Genomic DNA, 7,856 nt, shown 5'->3' on the forward strand with positions numbered 1-7,856 from the left:
AAATTTTTTTTTGCCAGTTATAGGACTGCCAAATTATTTTTAGGCACAGTTTAGGTAGACAGGACCACCTTATAATGATCTCAATTTCCACAAGAACTATGAAATTTGAAAATTGATTGAAAAGTATATTTTTGTCATTATTCTTTTCACCCCATTAGTTCCCATTATAAAGTTGGAAAATACTGCTTTTGGAGAAAATAATCAGTCCTGGAAGGTAATTTTTTAAAGGTCATGAAAGAAGTACTTTTAAAACCGGAAGCATGAAATTCCCCGTTGTCACGGGAGGTATTACCTTGTCTGAAAATTCTTATTGACATAGTTAATAAGATGTTCTCTAGTGTGCTCAGTTAAGTACTTTGTTAAATCAGCTATTTGTTTCCTTTTATAGCAGCTGGAAGAGATGGCATTTCAAATGCAAACAATTTTCCAGGCCCTGGGAAAGTTATGAAAAGTAAGTTTAGGTTGATTGAGATTTTTCTTGCTTCTGGACATAGGCCTATATTGCTATGGTCTTCCCACTGAAGGAATAGCTTTTCCTGTGACTTTTTGTGACCACTGCCATTTTAGGCTGACCCTTACATTGATCTGTACAGTCATGCAGTCCTAAGTGGTGAGCTCACCTAAATGGTGACCATGATAATGAGGGTTGGGTGCAGACTATACCCCTCCATCATCATGAATCTCTGTGCAACATCTACTTGTTGAACATCCACTGATCTCTACTGAGGCACCAAAATAATATGCGAAAGGGGTGCTCACCTTCAATGTCTAGCTTGACTAAAATATGATAAGCATTTATAACAGTTTCAGTTGCAAGTGACAGAAAAATGCAAAGTAGCTTACACTAGAAATAAATCTATTGATAAATGAATGAAATCTATAGGAACAGGACTGGCATCAGTCTTGGTTGGATTTAGGTCCTCAAACAATATCAGGTGTGTTGAATTAGTTGTACTCTTTTCTATGGGTTGACTTTCTTCCTAGACTGACAAGATGGCAAGATGGTCCAGAAGCTCTCCATATCACATCCTCTTGGGTGGCAAGGAGACAATATTTCTTACTGATAATTCCTGCCCAAATCTGGGAATCCTTTCTGATAGAAACAACTCTGCAGGATTCAGCGCTCTGATTAACCAGGCTGGGTAAGAGTCCCAGAAAGGGAGTTCAGTGGCTTGATTGGCCAGAAATGAATCACATGTTTCACCATTTTCCTCAGAGTTAGAAGCCAGTCTCCTGGACTGAGCTCTGGAAAAAGTTATTCTCCAAAGGAAATTCATATCTCTTCAGAAAAGAGAGAAATGAATAAAAAATATACACTATCAGTATTATACTGGCTATTTAAAAGGCATATTTAAGTATTTACGATGTTCTCAACGTAGTGTTAAGCATGTATATGCCTCACTTCATTTAATTTGTTTCTTTCATCAACTTTATGAGGTGGTTACAACTATGATCTACATTTTATATATTTAAGAAGTCAACAGTTTCAAAATTTTTTTTTAATTTTTTTTTTTAACGTTTATTTATTTTTGAGACAGAGAGAGACAGAGCATGAACGGGGGAGGGGCAGAGAGAGAGGGAGACACAGAATCGGAAACAGGCTCCAGGCTCTGAGCCATCAGCCCAGAGCCCGATGCGGGGCTCGAACTCACGGACCGCGAGATCGTGACCTGGCTGAAGTCGGACGCTTAACCGACTGCGCCACCCAGGCGCCCCAACAGTTTCAAAATTTAAGTAACCTGCCTGAGGTCACACTGTTACAAGTAGGTGAGGCCGGGATCTGAACTGCAATGACTGATTTTGGAGCCTGCACCGTGAAGCACTGGGACATGCCATCACTGAGAAAGACAGTGACAACTATAACATCTAATGCTTGTTGGTACTTACTATGCAAAGGCCTTTATGTCAATTAGGAGCAAAGTGCTGCACCCAAGCAGTATACAGCAGCTTATCTTCCTAGAAAGGCTTTACACAAATTCAGAAATGGACACAAGAGTTTACACTCCCCCTAGAGTAAAGTAAGCCTAGGGAAGCAGTTTGCAGTGGGGGAGGGGAGCTTGGGGGAGAGGAAGTGCTATGCCTTGAGGAAGCTGTTTTCAGTAGCAGAAAGATATAAGCATCTTTATAGGCTGAAGAGAAGCCAAGAGAGGCAACACTTGATAACGCAAAACGATAAACCAAAAACAAAACCAAACAGGAAATCGTTTATGCAGCAGAGTCTTAGGAGAGGTGGGAGGGAAGGAGATTCCAAGCTTTGATGGAGGTGTTTAGGTTTGGGTAGAAGGGACGACACCTTCTATAAGATAGAGTGCAAGAATGGAAGAGAGGGACAAAGGGAAATCATAGCTTCCTTGTAAAAGAAAATTCATTTCATTACAGCTTACCCAGCGCTTCACATGAAATAAATAGAATTCTACCTTTAATTCTGCTTTTATTCCATCTTCCATTGGGTCAAGACTCTTTTAATAGTGCCAAATCACCCACTTTGGGGTTAGTTTTATACAGCATTTTGAAGGCATTTAGCATATTCCTTTATGGAACTCCTGCCAAATTTGCTTGCTTGTTTATTTACTAACTTTGATTAAGCAGGTTACAGGTGCTTTCCCTCTGTCATTCTGGTGTTTTTATGGCGAATGTCCACAAAAGGACTAGTCACATAATTTATTATGGAAAAACATATAACTTGTTATTCACAAAACTTATGTATATAAATTAATGTAAATAGGCAAGGAATATGTTTCCATGAGAGAGATAAGGCTAAGCTAAGTAATTAGCTACAGTTTGCAATGTAGACAAATTGGCAGCTGGAAGGGACAACCCATTACTTTATAATTAATTGACTTAGATCTTTTTAAAATTAATTAGTTGGGAAGTACAGCTGGGCAGAGACTGATGTACAAGGAGCCTTCCGTACTCCCATCAGAAATCAAGGTCAAACAACTGTTTATGGCGATTTCACCTTTCAACTACTGTTCAGCAGTAATTCAATCAGGTAATTATTGCTGAGATATTCCTTAAGTGTCTTCTCCAGGTTCTACTGGGTCTTTCAGTAAATCCACAGGTAACTGTATTTTCTAAATATTGACTTATCCTAATTATAGATCTATTGTTCTGTAGACATTAAAGAAATGCATCCTGTATTGAGTGCTTACGACATGCCAGGGCCCATGATGAGTCACTTATATACTTTATTTCAGTTTTCCTCATAGGATCCCTATGAATTAGGTGTTCAAAGAGGTGGTATAGTGTAATGGTGAAAGGTGAGATTCAAAAGCCTGACCACCTAGGTTTAGATCTGGCCATTCCATTAACTGCTGTGTGATGCTGGACAAATTACTGAACCTCTCTGTCTCTCAGTATCCTCATCTGTAAGATGGTGATAAGAGTACCTTCCTCATGAGTGTATATGTATTAAATTCGTTAATCTGCATAAAGTGTTTACAGTGAAACCGGCCTTCACATAGTGCTGTCGTTATTTTTCCCATCACGCTCTGCCAGTAATGATAATAGGCACATTTCTGAGTACTTACCTTCCTCTAAATAGTGTACCTGTATTAACTGACTTAATCCTCCTGAGAATCCCATCAGGTAGACATGACATAAATCAAATGAATCCTCATTTTACAGATAAGAGAACTGAGGCACAGGGAAGACTAATAACTTTCCCAACATTACCTAATCACTTAGTAGAAGAGCCAGGGTTTACTTTCAAAATCCGTCTTCAAAACTCATGCTTTTAACTACTCTGCCATAGTGTCATATTCTTCCAGAATTATCTGGAAGACATACCTAATGGAATGCAGTTCCCAGAAGGAGCAATGTTCATTTATGACTGTCATTATAGGTGCCCTTGGCCTGGAATGCTCTGCTTCCCTTGCCCACTGTTGAACACCCTGTTCCACCTTAAATTGTCAACAACAAAATCTTCAGAGATTCTTTTCTTAAGGAGAAGCCATCTGTGATGGAGTTTTCTGCATCTTCCCCTGTGGACCCACAGAATCCTATGCTTATCTCTTTTATAACATTCTTATACTATGTCAGTCTGTTAGTCAAATAATCAATAGATATATTTATAAGTTCATCAATGACTGATCAATGAGTCCCTTTTCTCAAGGAGCATATGTCCTAGTGGAGAATGATAAATTTTAAACCTGCTGAAAAATTTAAAGATTAAGATAATTTCAGATGTTATGATGGGTTAGTGTAGAAAGGGGCTGGCTGTGCTGGTCCAACTCGGTTGGAGATGAGAAATAATGGCCAGTAGCCAGGCACATACAAGTCAGTGTGGAGAGCATTTCAAACAGAAGGACCAGCAAGTGCAAAAGCCCTTTTGTGGGATCAGTTTTGCTATTTGAAGAACAAAATGTGCAACTAAGAATAACATTAAGATATGCATAGTCATTATTTATTTACATGTTTACCTTCCTACCTAAACTGTGAATGCTTTCTGGTTTAGCATTCTGTTTAGCAGATTTCCTGGACAATGGTCTTTTTTTGGCTAATTGGCTGAATAACATCATTGACACAAGTGAACTGTTATTTAAGGTAACTAATTTCTTTTTTTTTTCTCTTCCTCCTGCCTTTTTTAATACTTGCTACTCTTCTGAAATGATTGCCAAAATTCTCTCTCTCTTTTTTTACTAGTCCCCTCTACACATTTCTGTTTTCTTTTGGTTCTAGCCTCCCCTACATCTATTTCTCCTATCTTTTGATTCCCCACCACCCCTTTTTTCCCCTTGATCCCTTTTGTTGTCTCAGGTAATCCCCTCTAGGCTACAGGGGTCTGGAAGGAGGTATACTCTTTGGATGGGGATAAAGCTGCTCATACATATCTTAGCTTCTTTACTCTGAATCCTCTTTTATAGACCTTGAAGAATTCCTTATATTTCGGGGTCAACACCAAAGCTCAAAACATAACCTCGTCCTGAGATCCTCTTTTGGTAAATGAATGCAAGCTGGTTTTCTTTTAAGCCATTGTTCTGGATGCAGCCTTTAGAAGAGGAGAGAATAAGGTGAACCACCTTGATGCTTCCAGCTCACCTGGGGAGAAGTTTTGATTGCTCTTAGAAGCTTGATTGCTCTTAGAGACTGAGGTTAAAGAAGTTTAAAAAGCAAAAAGGAGAGGCCAATTTTAATAGTTAACTATAAAGGATTCCTAGAGTTCCTTTTCTTCCATCTGATAGAGAAAAGAAGCAACTCCTGTGCCTTTGTCTTGCAGGAAAGCTTTCTTCTGCTCCCCAGGAGTTTATACAGCTATTCAGGAGTAAAAGATAACCAAGGATGAACTCGGACCTCCCCTGGGGCCTTAAAGGCCATCTCTTTAGTTGCTAATCAGCTGAACCCACATATCTTAGATATATAAATTTTAATCAGCTTCCCTCCCATTTCTCCCCTTGTCTTCCAGGGACTGGGTTCCACCTACAAAGAGTATTGGAATCGATTTTGAAAATATAGGAGATCAGCTTCTTCTTGCCTGTGATTGTTCTTGAGATGCCATCTAAGATGACCTACTTCCCCTCACCTTCTTCCCAGGCACTGTGGGGATTTCTGTCTGGCCACTGTCATTTCCTAGCTGCAAACACAATGCAACCCCATGACCTTGCGTTGCAAAAGAAAACCTGGTGCTTTTTTAAAAGCTACATTTTAGTGTTTGCTTTAGCTACTAATTGAAATGGCCTAGAATACCTTTAATTATTCTAAGATCTTATACACCAAAGGATCTTGGTGTACAAATGTCTTACGTAGTAGGGTGCTTTCCAGGAATCAAAAGATGGAGAAACAATACTGTACAGATTCTACTCTTGGGCTCTGGACTCAGACTGGGTCAAATGCCTGCATCAACGCTTAGAGCAGTGCCATGTTTAGAGTTATTTAATATCTCTGTAGCTCAGTTTTCTTATATTTACAGAACAACAGTTTCTAGGGTTTGGAGAAGGAGTCAATAAGATAATGCATGTAAAGCACTGAGCATAGTGTCAAACCCAATATAAACATTCAATAGAAGTGATGATTATTTTGGTCATTGGGATAAAGGAGTAGAAAGGGAAGAGATAGGCTCTGAATCAGAGTATATGAATTCTAGTGGCCTCGACTACTCATCCTCAGCTGGATGTCCTTGCTTGTGTTCTCGGCCTCTATACCTGCCATAACCATAGCTGTATAGGCAGCTCCATGAATGGTCCCAAGAGGCACAGAAATTCTAATTGGTGAGATTAGCCATGGTTTTTTTTATTTGCCAATATCAGTAAAATGGTGAATTAAAAAGAAAGCATTCAGAATTACAAGATCATCGATGGGGGCATTACGAGAAAATAAGAAAGAAACCATCAAATCCAATTGAATTGAAAAAGGTGCAATGCATCTAGTATTGTATGGGGCTGTCTTGGGAGACTGGGGGAGGGCAGGAGGAGGGGAAGGAGACCTAATCACTTCCCTCAAAATTACAATACAGGAGTAGTCATTAAAAACAAAAATTAGCACGTCATCTGCTGAAGGGCATATATTTACTGAGAGGAAATGGTGCACCTTACTCTTATGTTCCCTAGACCTTCTGGTGTGCTGTAGAGTGCAGGCACAATGCCTAGTAACATTTACTGTATGGTTGGAGAGAATATGCAATTTTTAATGTGGAGGAAAAGGTAAGTGGCATCACACCCAGACAATGAGATAATTATAGCAAAATAGTCCAAAGCATTGACTCTGGAGACAGAACGCCTAAATTCAAGTCCAGACTCCCTTGCTTATTAGCCGTCTGATCTTATACAATTCATCTTAACCTTTCTATGTGCTTTAATTTTCTCATCTCTCAAGTAGGAACAAGAATAGTCCTCCCCTACAGAGTTGTCAACATTAAGTGAGAAAATGCACATAGCCCCCAGCTCAAGAACTCAATGAACGGTAGTTTTTATGATTATTAGCAAAGAGTACTTTTGGTTTCATTGGATCTTTCTTTGTAAAAACTCATTTCTGTTTTACCTGTTCACAGGTATGAGTGAGATCAGTTTGTCTTCACCAAATCACTTTTAGGTGCCAAGTTACCCACTGAGACAGCAGAGTTAAGACTGACATATTGGACGGGGCTCTTGAAGTTTTCCAACAGAAGTCAATTTTTTTGTTTGTTTGCTTCGAAAGCAGAAGCGGATGTGTTTTGCAAACATTTGACTCATTCCTCACACGAACCTCAGTATTGATGTCCTCACTCCACATAATGTGCAGCCATGAGGAGATGAGAGGTAAGAAGTGTTCATGTCTACTAGTTAAATAGATAACCAGACATTATAAACTGAGAGGCCATTTCTACCTCCACCGGCTGGCTGGGCAAGTCACCTGACCTCACAGAGACGGCTTTATCCAACTTTAAAATGAGGATAATGGGATTCCTCTACCCACACAGGGATGTTGGGTAGCTTAGTTATTTGATGTTTGCAATATGCTGGGAGATAAAAGGCAGTATGGAAATATAAAATATATTAAAGAAGAACAAAGTGAGACGTTAAAAGTGATGGCCAATGCAATAGAATGAAGAGATTGGGCAACAGAACCTGGAAGATAATAAAGTTGTTGTAACACTAAATCATAATATTGATACTAGGGTTTTGAAGGGCTCATTCAAAATAGCTCTTTTGATATACAATAGTGAATTTCTGACTATTGCAACACTTTCCTTCTATTCCAAATGAACACTGGCTTAAAAGAAATAAAAGGTGCTTATCTCAGTCAAGGTTAAATCTTTCCTATATTCTTCCGTGAATTAATATGACCTTGTAATACTAACCCTTGGTGTTGAGCATATCCTCCTAATAATACTTATTTTGTTTTTATGGCATTTGTCTTAGATGAAAGGTCAGAGACCGTCT

At 39.1% G+C, this 7,856-nt stretch overlaps 1 long non-coding RNA gene across 1 annotated transcript; it reads left to right on the top strand.

Annotated features, from left to right (window-relative positions):
* The first annotated feature begins 387 nt into the window (after nucleotides 1–387).
* Nucleotides 388–7,525, top strand: LOC121041061 (uncharacterized). Its single transcript, XR_005795549.1, has 3 exons — nucleotides 388–451; nucleotides 2,866–2,992; nucleotides 6,986–7,525. It is a non-coding gene; the product is annotated as an uncharacterized LOC121041061 (long non-coding RNA).
* The last annotated feature ends 331 nt before the right edge of the window (nucleotides 7,526–7,856 follow it).

Source organism: Herpailurus yagouaroundi, unplaced genomic scaffold, assembly GCF_014898765.1.
Source record: "Herpailurus yagouaroundi ecotype Mexico unplaced genomic scaffold, PumYag 182, whole genome shotgun sequence".
Taxonomy (NCBI): Eukaryota; Metazoa; Chordata; class Mammalia; order Carnivora; family Felidae; genus Herpailurus; species Herpailurus yagouaroundi.